Raw genomic sequence first — 10,625 nt, 5'->3', positions numbered from 1 at the left:
CTCCTATAAAAGGGGAAAAGGGCTTGAATTAGATTCATTTGTGCTTTATTGACTTTGGAGAAACAGAATTTGCTCTGGAGAGAAAATGCCTATTCCTTATCATAGACACCGTTTCGAGCGCGTTCGGAGGTACTGGAGACCTGCAGCACATGGACCACTAGTAAGTCAACATTTTTGACCCTCTTTTGACTTTTTATTTTGTCATTTTTAAGCATTTTTTGAATTTCAAAGTTTGGGTTTAACGGTTTAGCATGTCTAGGGTCTAGATTAGCGCATACAAAGTGTAGAGTAGCACATCAAGTTGAATATTAGGGGTCACTTTCGAAATAGATAGGATAGCGCATAAAACTAATAGGTTAGCGCATATATGTAAAATAGCGCATGGCTGCCGTTGGGTAGCACGTCTGGTCACTAAGTTAGCACGTAGGGTAGACCTAGTGCATAGGGGTCACAGGGGTTCGCATTGGTAAGGGGGTTTAGCACGTAGGGTTAACCTAGTGCATAGAGATAAATAGGTAGCGCCTAGGAGGGATAGATTAGCGCGTAGAATCATTCTAGCACATAGGGCAGGTTAGGTGGCACATGGGGGGAAAAGATTAGCGCATAGGTTAACCTAGCACATAGGGTAGATAGAATAGCGCATAGGAAAGATAGCCTAGCGCATGGAGGGATTTTAGCGCATTGAGTAGCTGTTTTAGCGGATCTAGAAAAATTTTGGAAGAGGGGCCAATTTGAAAATTTGTTTTGTTTGCCTGTCATGATGTGATGGATTTATCCAATATGAGTGTTGGTATAACTTGTTTTGATTTGTGATTTTCCAAGTTATGTATAGATATCAATGTGTTGTATTGATTAGAATATGATTTATTTGCGTGTTCTGTTTCAAGTTCAATGTGTGTGAAGCCTGAGTTGTTTTACAAGCCAATATGGGTTGGAAACTTGAGTTGTTTTACAACCTGATATGGGTGGGAAACTTGAGTTGTTTTACAAGTTTATGTGATTTTGGTACTTTAGTTGTTTTACAAGTTTTGATATGGTTTTTGAGAACTTGAGTTGTTTTACAAGTTGATATGAAATGATAGGTTTTTGAACTTGACGTAGATGAACAAATTTGTTTCATGTTGTTGATGTGAGTTTGATTTTGATATCTTTGTTTTGATGTGGAAACTGATATTGGATTTGTTTTTCTTGTTGATAGGAGCGATTAGGTGTGGTGCAGTCACGGGAGAGATTTCCTAGACTGTGGACATTGATATTGCGGTTGTCGTAAGCCGACCTTGACATTATTGAGAGATGTGGATTGACTTCTCTCCTGGATATGCCTTGGTTCACTATGAACCGAGGGTTATTGACAGCGTTGGCAGAGAGGTGGCACAGTGATATAAACATCTTCCATTTTGCCACTGGAGAGATGACAGTCACATTTGAGGACTATTAAAGGATTTTGTGGATTCTGATAGTAGGTGCACTACTACCATACAAGCAGTCAGAGGAGGGTGGCACAGAGGCACTGCCCCGCATTTTTTAGGATGATACAGTCTATGGCTATGAGATCCCATGGCAGGAGTTTCTAGACTTAGATTATGCACCATTGCCATCCATACTAGCAGGGTTCATTGGGGGATTCCTTTGTCCTGATCGCAGGTCAAAGGGATTCTTGGTGGGATGGGGGATAGTTTTGGAGGAGATGGTCACTCAGGGCCGGAGGTTTGCATGGGGGTCAGCTATGTTGGCTCATTTATACAGGGGTCTACATGAGGTAGTATACCTCGGTTATGGTAGTTTGTCAGCTGGCATGACTTTATTACAGGTATGGTGCTGGGAGCACATTCTAGTAGCGAGGCCATTAGTAGATAGGGACAGGCCCATAGGATGTACATATGCCTACGGATACAGGAGTCTAGTTGTCCAGCGCAAGCTGGGCAAACTAGAGCACTGGAGGAGTGTTCTTGATGACATTGATACAGTCACCTGGAGACCGTACACAGGATGTGAGGTGTGGGCTGAGGATGGGCTGGAGATGGCCTTTGTATTCATGACTAAGTACCTGATCGGGAGGACCCTGTTTGTTATAGAGAGGTTTGTGGTTACCCAAGTTTTGAGGCAATTCGAGCACCAGCAGGGTATTCCACAGGGAGCATGCCTATATGCATGGTGGCAGCAAGATGTGGCTGATTGGGGGCCGACCATTGATAGTGTTGTGGCGATAGAGGAGTTTGTGGGGTTGGTCAGGTAGATATGGGACTATGCCCTGGAGATTCAGGATGTGGGTATGATAGATGAGTTTGCTCGATTATTTGCTGCGCGGGCGGTGGCCAGGATATCTGATCCTGAGGAGATGAGGCCAGCCTTTGATTCTGATGAGGAGGAGGGAGACAGGGGAGATGATGGAGATGATGGAGGAGATGGACGAGGGAGAGAAGCAAGAGAGAGGCGAGGAGGTAGAGTGAGGAGAGGAGATAGGGGTGTGGAGAGAGTAGTGCGACAGGGGAGGATAGATAGAGGGAGAGGTGATGTGGCTATCGGAGTATGTGGAGAGGGGAGAGTGGGGGAGGTGCTAGCTGTAGTGGGGGGTGATGATGAGCCTAGTCGACCAGCTCAGAGGAGGAGGACGGATGTACTGCCACCTCGAGCACCGAGGACAGGCCGAGTGGGAGGGGTTCCTCTAGCACAGGTACCACTATGGGTTCGGATCCTAGGTCATGTGGAGGATGCTCAGATGCGGACCCTGCAGATTACTTTTCAGCAGCTGTAGGCATAGATTTTGACCTATCAGTGGTAGATTTCTCAGTTGACCACTGAGCAAGATACTGAGATAGAACGGCAGGGACGAGTGGAGGAGGTGGTGTCCAGCATGCAGAGAGCAGCAGTGGGTGGTCCGATGAGAGACACCCTGAGAGAGCTAGTGCTGAGAGCCTAGGAGGTAGAGTATTACAGGCGGCACTATGAGGCGGTAGTACCCCAGGACCGGCGAGTACAGAGTTTTGCACAGTCGAGATCCAGCCAATCTCGAGCTACTAGGTCACGGTCGGAGAGTCAAGGTGTTACGGGGCCACCGAGACAAGACCCTCTTGGAGATCCAAGGGCGGGTGCATCTGGAGCGAGACCATCGCCATCAGGGGATAGTCATACTTGAGAGACATGGTCTCTGTTGTATTTTTGAGCATTGTATTCTTTGTACTAGACTCAGTTGTGACACATTTTGTACATTTGGATCATTTTTGAGATATATATATGGCACCATTTGCTTTGATCATGTGATGTGTTTATATGGATGCATGTTATGTGAGTTATTTCTTCATGATGATGCAATGCTAACATAGATGATATGATGTATCCTGTAGGATGTATGCTTTTATATGTTGTGAGATGTATCTTGAAAATGAGATGGGTGCCAGAAATGTATGCAAGAAAAGTGGGTTGATAAAACTTAATATGTGAAAATAATGAGAAAGACTAGTCCACACACACACATAGGACTTCTTGATGCAAGCTATGGAGCAATGAAGTGTTACTCAGTTTCCCAAGGTGGGTCCCATGGTTATCTATCTCACAATGTCCCTCAAACCAATGTTTTTGCTCTCATATCACTGAGCAAAAATGGTTTAGGGATGGCAAATGCAAGAACGAGGGATGCTTTGATTGATTTTAGAATGAGATGTATTCTAAGCTATGCTTGATTCTAGAAATGCAATAAACTAGATGATAAGATGACAAGATTAGTATGAATACTATCCTAACATAATATATTTAGTCTATGATTGAGCTAAATGATAAAGAAAGTATTCTAAACATGCATATTTAGACTAAATTCTATTGCAAAGAGAGGCTAAATGATAAGCATAAAATGATATATGAGCTTGAATTTATTTGAGCATAAGTGTGATAATACAAACTTGGAGGATTGTTAAAATGAAGGAATGAGGGCTCTATTTATAGCAAAAATAGGGCAATAGATGGTCAGGATTGAAAGATTCAATCAAGGGTTGAGTTTGAAAGTTGGGGATCCATGTTTGTAATTGGCACCAATGAAATGGTGACAAGTGTCAACATAGGGTTGGGTTGAGAGAAGGGGTTGGAGGCATTAAATGCCTGAGAAGACCTTAGGGTTATCTAGAGATAAGGGTTAAGCTTTAAGATAGGTTTACCCAATAAATTAAGATTTAATCCAAGGATAAACTTTTGTGCAAATGATTAAGAGATAATCATAGTCAAAGCATTAAAGGCCTGATGAGACCCTTGGGTTGGATGAAGGTTGAGTCAAAACAAATGTTTTAACCATGTAGGAGGGTTTGAGTTAACCATTAATGGTTATTGGAGACTTTGGGGATTAAGTGGTTGAAAGTTGGAAGCCTTCAATGGTTATCAAAGACTTTGAGGTTTTAAGTGGTTGAAGGTTGAAAGCCTTTAATGGTTATCAAAGACTTTGAGGTTTTGAGAAGTGACTTCTCATTTGCTTAGGAATGTGACAAAGTTTAGAGGAGGGGTTAGGGGAATTTATTTGAATAAAATGATTTATTCATTAAATGGGTATAGTGAATTTTATTTAAATAAATTGAGTAATTTACTTAATAAAATAGAGGAATGCGGGTATTTTAATTAAATTGGATTTAATTAAATAAAGAAATGAACATAAAATATTCATTTAGGAATATGGTCATTTTTATACGTCTACAGTAGTTATAAGGATAAAGTCTTGTGTGACATCCTACCTATGGATTCTTGTCATCTACTTCTTGGTAGACCATAGCAATTTGACAAAAAGTCCATTCATAGTGGAGAGAAGAACTCTTATTCTTTTGAAAAGGATGGAGTTACATACCATATTCAATCCCTTAGTGATGAAGGAGAGAGAAGCAAAACTAAAGTCCCAAATGTGTTACTGGTAGGTGAAAATGAGTTCATTAACACTCTTAAGGAAGGAGAAGGAGTGGGGTTTTCTCTTATGGTGAAACCAAGGGAAGCAAAGAAAGAAAATAAGGTTCAAATACCTCATGAAGTGCAACAAATACTAGACAACTTCAAAGCGATCATAAGTGATGGAGCACAAACAACCCTACCTCCTATTAGAGCCATAAGCCATTAGATTGATTTCATTCCAGGAGCATCATTACCCAACAAAGAAGCCTATAAGATGACTCCCAAACAGAACAAGGAAGTGGCTAGACAAGTCCAAGAATTGTTGGACCAAGGGTTGATAAAAAAGAACATAAGTCCTTGTGTCATACCTACAGTGTTAGGACCCAAGAAAGGAGGAACATGGAGGCTATGCACAAATTCAAGAGCCATAAATAAAATCACTATCGAGTACAAAATTCCTATCCCAAGAATTGAAGACTTGATGGATTTCTTGGGAGGTGCAAAGTACTTCAGTAAGATTGATCTCAAGAGTGGATACCACCAAATTAGGATAAAGGAAGGTGATGAATGGAAAACATCCTTCAAAACCAATGAAGAACTTAATGAGTGGCTTGTTATGCCATTCGGTCTTACTAATGCTCCTAGTACATTCATGAGACTCATGAATGAAGTGTTGAAAGATTTTATTGGTAAATTTGTTGTTGTATACCTAAATGATATCTTGATTTTTAGTAGAATTAAAGAGGAACATCTAGAGAATCTTAGTATTGTATTGCAAAAATTGTATGATGAGAAGCTAACAATAAACTTGGAGAAGTGTGAGTTTATGAAGAAGGAACTTGTCTATCTTGGATTTGTAGTTTTAGGAGGATATTTTAAAATGGACACATCAAAGGTGGAAACCATCACAAATTGTCAATACCAAAGACAACAAGTGAAGTAAGAAGTTTTCATGGTTTGGCATAGTTCTATAGGAAGTTTATCAGAGGGTTCAGTGAGATCTGTGCACCCATGCTAGATACCATCAAAGGAGGAGTTAAGACTAAGTTTCAGTGGACCAATGTAGCTAACAAAGGGTTTGAACTTTTGAAACAAAAGGTAGATACACAACTAGTACTCATTCTTCCTAGTTTTGACAAGTTGTTCACAATTGAATGTGATGCAAGTAATATAGCAGTTGGTGTTGTTTTGAGTCAAGAGAATAGAACTGTAGATTTTTTTAGTGAGAAGCTGAATGATGCCAAGAAGAAGTATTCATCCTATGATCTTGAGCTGTATGCTCTTGTCTAAGCTCAGAGGAAGTGGAGGCACTAATTGTTACCTAAGGAGTTTTTTGTTTATACAAATAATCAAGCTTTAAGTTTTCTGAATTCATAAGATAAGTTGAGTCATAGGCACGTTAAATGGGTTGAGTATTTGCAGTCATATACTTTTTCTATTAAGCATAAGAAAGGATAGTGTAATAAAGTAGCAGATGCTATAAGTAGAAGCCTACTAACATTGCAAGAAGTGCAGATTTGGAGTATTGGAGGTGACTACTTCAAGGATTTGTACCCCAATGATGAATATTTTGTAGCCATTTACAAGGTTTGTCAAGAATTTTAGAATTACTTTCATAGTGAATATGTTGACTTTGCTTTGCACAATGGTTTTTTATTTAAAGCTAGATAGTTGTATGGTCCCAAAGGATTGATGAGGGAAAATTTGATCCAAGAAAAGCACAATGGATGTTTGAGTGGTCATTTTGGCCTTAATAAGACATTGGAACTTGTGCAAAGGTTCTACTATTGGCCCAGAATGTAGAGGGATATCCAAAGGATGTTGAGCATTGTATGGTTTGTCAAAAAGATAAAGGCACAACTACTAATGCTAGTATTTATCAACCATTACCTATTCCTACAAAGCCATGGGAATGTGTAAGTATGGATTTTGTGGTTGGATTACCCAAAAAAAAACTTGGCTGTGATAGCATTTTTATTGTTGTTGACAAATTCAGTAAGATGGCACATTTTGTTCCTTGTAAAACTACCCATGAATTGCACACTTATTTTTCAAATAGGTTATAAGAATCCATGGTTTTCTGGTTAGTATTATTTCAGATAGAGATGTCAAATTCCTTGGACATTTTTGGAAAACTCTTTGGAAAAGATTGGGAACTAACCTGTCTTTTGGTTCAGCCTATCATCCCCAAATAGATGGTCAAATAAAGGTGGTTAGTAGGACACTTGGAAACCTTTTAAGATGTTTGAAAAAATAATATGGATAGAGTTGGGATCAGGTTCTTCACCAGGCAGAGTTTTCCTACAATGATAGTGTCAACAGATCTACTGGGAAGAGTCCTTTTGACATAGTGTATGGTATGCACCCACAAGGTGTTATGGAATTACAAGATCTTGGTATTCTATCACACAGAAGTGGTCAAGCTGATGATGTTGGTCAATCTATTGAGGAGGTTCATGGCCAAGTCAGGCAAGCTCTCCAAGATTCTTCACAAAAAGCTAAAGCCCGAGTTGATGCCATGCAGAGAGATGTGCAATTTTCAATTGGAGATTGGTGATGGTACATTTGGACAAGGCTCGAATTTAGAAAGGGGTTCCCAGCAAGCTACAAATGAGGAGAATAGGCCCATGTAAAGTTTTAGCCAAGTATGGCTCTAATGCCTATAAGATTGATTTTCCATTTGATATTTCTTTGTCTCCCATTTTCAATGTTGCAGATTTGGTTGTCTACAAGGGACAACCAAGGAGGATGCGCTAATTGTAAATGTTCAAAAGTCACTTGCCGACCTGCCATTAATTTTGCCAGAGTTGGGAGTGGTTCACACTTACCCCAATGACCTGATGAGTCGTTAGTGCTCGGAGTATCGTTATCGGGTATCGGAAGGAGTAGTTTCAAGTTTCCCTAATGATTAACTTGACCTATATTTGGATGGTGATCGTAGATGATCCTACGACTGTCACTATACTACAATGGGAAGATCGCCAGATAATCCACATGACTTGGTGACAAAGCACGTGCAAAAAAAAGAGGCGAGTTAACGACCATGCAGGTTGAAGGTAGATCAACGGTGGTTTCTATACCATAATGGAGATGCATGAAATTTATTCCCCATGACTTGGTGACCAAGTGGTGGGACATGACAAGAGAGCAGCTCAGGTGAGTTAATGAGTGAGCAAGTCTAGGATGATCGAATGATTGTTGCTATACCGCTATGGTGAGATGCATGAAGGTTATCCTCTATGACTTGGTGACCAAGGTGGGACCTAGAAAGAGAGATTCATTCTAAACAATTAATGAGGCCATGCTAAGGTGGCAGAGCAGGGACCCCAGAGCCAATCAGGAGGTGCCATGTGGTAGAGGGCAAAAATAGATCAAGGAATATTAGACGATCAAGATAGCTATTTGGCTGTCTTTTTGATGGTCATTGGAGTAGGGATTGACTATGGGTGTGCACTCAAACCAAAGTCCAAAAGATAAACACTTGGACACTGAAGATGGTCTTGTCGGTGTATGTGAATATGAACCTGTTGGCATTTTTGTTGTTTATGTTGTGATTGTCATTGATGGACACACACTTGTATTGAGATCCCCTTTATATGTACGAGCTTGTGCTCAACCAATATTTGTTCCAACTGGTATGTTGTATACTAGTCTCTAGACTAGTGGTGATTTTGTAGAATGTGTTTCCCAGTCTGAAGCGGCATATGGACCCCAAGCAGTTCATAGATCACAAGTGGTACGAGGGAGAAAAGTAGCACAACACATTCTTACTAGTCTTCATTTTTGTCAAATCGGCAACCAGTATTTTGTATGAACCGGTAATACTCTATGATAAGTTACCAACTAACATTTTGTGATGAGTTACCAATCCACCAATTGTTTGATGGTGCCGACACATTGACGGTGATTCTTGTATCATGTTACTAAGTATGTCTAGGTTCATTGAACCTAGGAAATTGTAAAGAAATCCTATTGGACCGACATGAAATCAGATTCCTTTAAAAGGACATCATGTCTAGGGTTTAGGGTTTAAGGTGGATGTTGAGTTGCTATAAGAGCGATCTTATCTGAGAAGATCGAGTTGTAATCGAGAGAGAGATAGAGGAGACTGAAGTAATCCTGGAATGCATTAGTTGTGAGCAATACTGGATCTAACCAAGCAGTTTGTGCTATTAGATAGATCAAACACTTGTTGATTACTCACATCTTTGACAAGTCTATAGCCCCTAACCAGGTAGGCCTCAAAGCCTTTGTAAAATCCTCTAACAAGGTGGTTCACACATGTGAATCTAAAATCCTCTAACAAGGTAGTCTTTAATCAGACTTATCTCCTAACAAAGATTGAGATTCCTAACAGGATCTGTTCTGGTGAAGAACATTGTAAGACCTTAACTGGTCTGGTTTCTATTCTATAGATAGTGACATGTGAGTTCCATCTCACTGTGGTTTTTCCTAGTTGGGTTTCCACATGAAATATCTTATGTTATTGTTGTATTGCTTTTGTGGGTGAATGATTCATTTGCAGTTTGGTTTGCATGTGTGGAAACTGGTTTGACTATCAGACTGCTTTACCAGTTTATCTTTAGACTATGTAAGTGTTTTAGTGCAAATATTTTTGGCATACTAATTCACCCCCCCCTCTTAGTATTCATCAATTGGTATCAAAGCCAACCTTTCTATAAGTTTAACCACTTGGAAAGAGATATGGGGGAATACACCTTGAGGGAACTTACTCAACAGCTCACTAAGTCTGAGAAAGCCTATGATGATCTTATGGTCAAATACAAGGCATCACAAGCAAAAAGAAGAGAACATGTAGAGAGGCTGATGGAACTATCTAAAGGTAGTTCTGAAGATGAAGCTAACATGGAAGCCATGATTGCTGAAGTGAATAAGCTAAATGATTCAAACTCCAATCTGAGAAAGGAGTTGGAAGGACTGACTATTCAATTTAGTCAAGAGCTTGAGAACTGGAGAAAAGCTAAAGATCTGGTAAAAGATAGAGATCATGAGATCTCCAAGTTGAAACATGAAATTAGTGCACTAACTGCTCACCTTCATGAGAGTAGAATGGAAAAAGAAGACATGCAAGGAGAACTGAACATTGCCATCTCTAAAAATGCAAGTCTTATGGAGACAAACACTACTATTTCCAAAGAACTCTTTGAGTCAAAGGAAATACTTGCTAAGTTTGGCAAAAGTACAGTCAAGCTAGAGTAAAAGCTTGAGTCATCTAGACCAGCAAAGAATAACAATGGTCTTGGTTTTCTGGACATGAGGAAGGAGAATCCTCAGGAACAAATGCTAAAGCATCAAAGAAGCAACCAGCACTCAATGGAAAAGGTAAGAAAAAATTCAAACCTGTTTGCTTTAACTCTCTTAAAGAAGGATACACTGCCAATGTATGTAGGAGCAAAGCCTATAATAATTTTCCTTATTTTATCAACAATGTACCTAGATTCAATAAGTTCAATGGTCATTGTTATGCATGCAACAAGTTTGGGCATAGAGCATTTGAATGCAAGTCTATAATGGGTAACACTAGAAGATATCCTCAGAGGACCCAAGGAACTGGTCCTAAATCTTTTATGAACCAGAACCACAACCAGTCTAATGACTTCAATCATCAGTCAAGAAGCGGTGGTCATCAAGCGGCAACCGGATGGAGAGAAAGTTGTATGATTTGTCATGGTCATAGTCACACTATTGCAACATGTAGAAGAAAGAATGGAAACATGTACAATGGACCTTGGAGAGCACCTAGA

Source organism: Cryptomeria japonica, chromosome 7 (assembly GCF_030272615.1).
Source record: "Cryptomeria japonica chromosome 7, Sugi_1.0, whole genome shotgun sequence".
Taxonomy (NCBI): Eukaryota; Viridiplantae; Streptophyta; class Pinopsida; order Cupressales; family Cupressaceae; genus Cryptomeria; species Cryptomeria japonica.
This window is presented reverse-complemented; position numbering follows the sequence as displayed.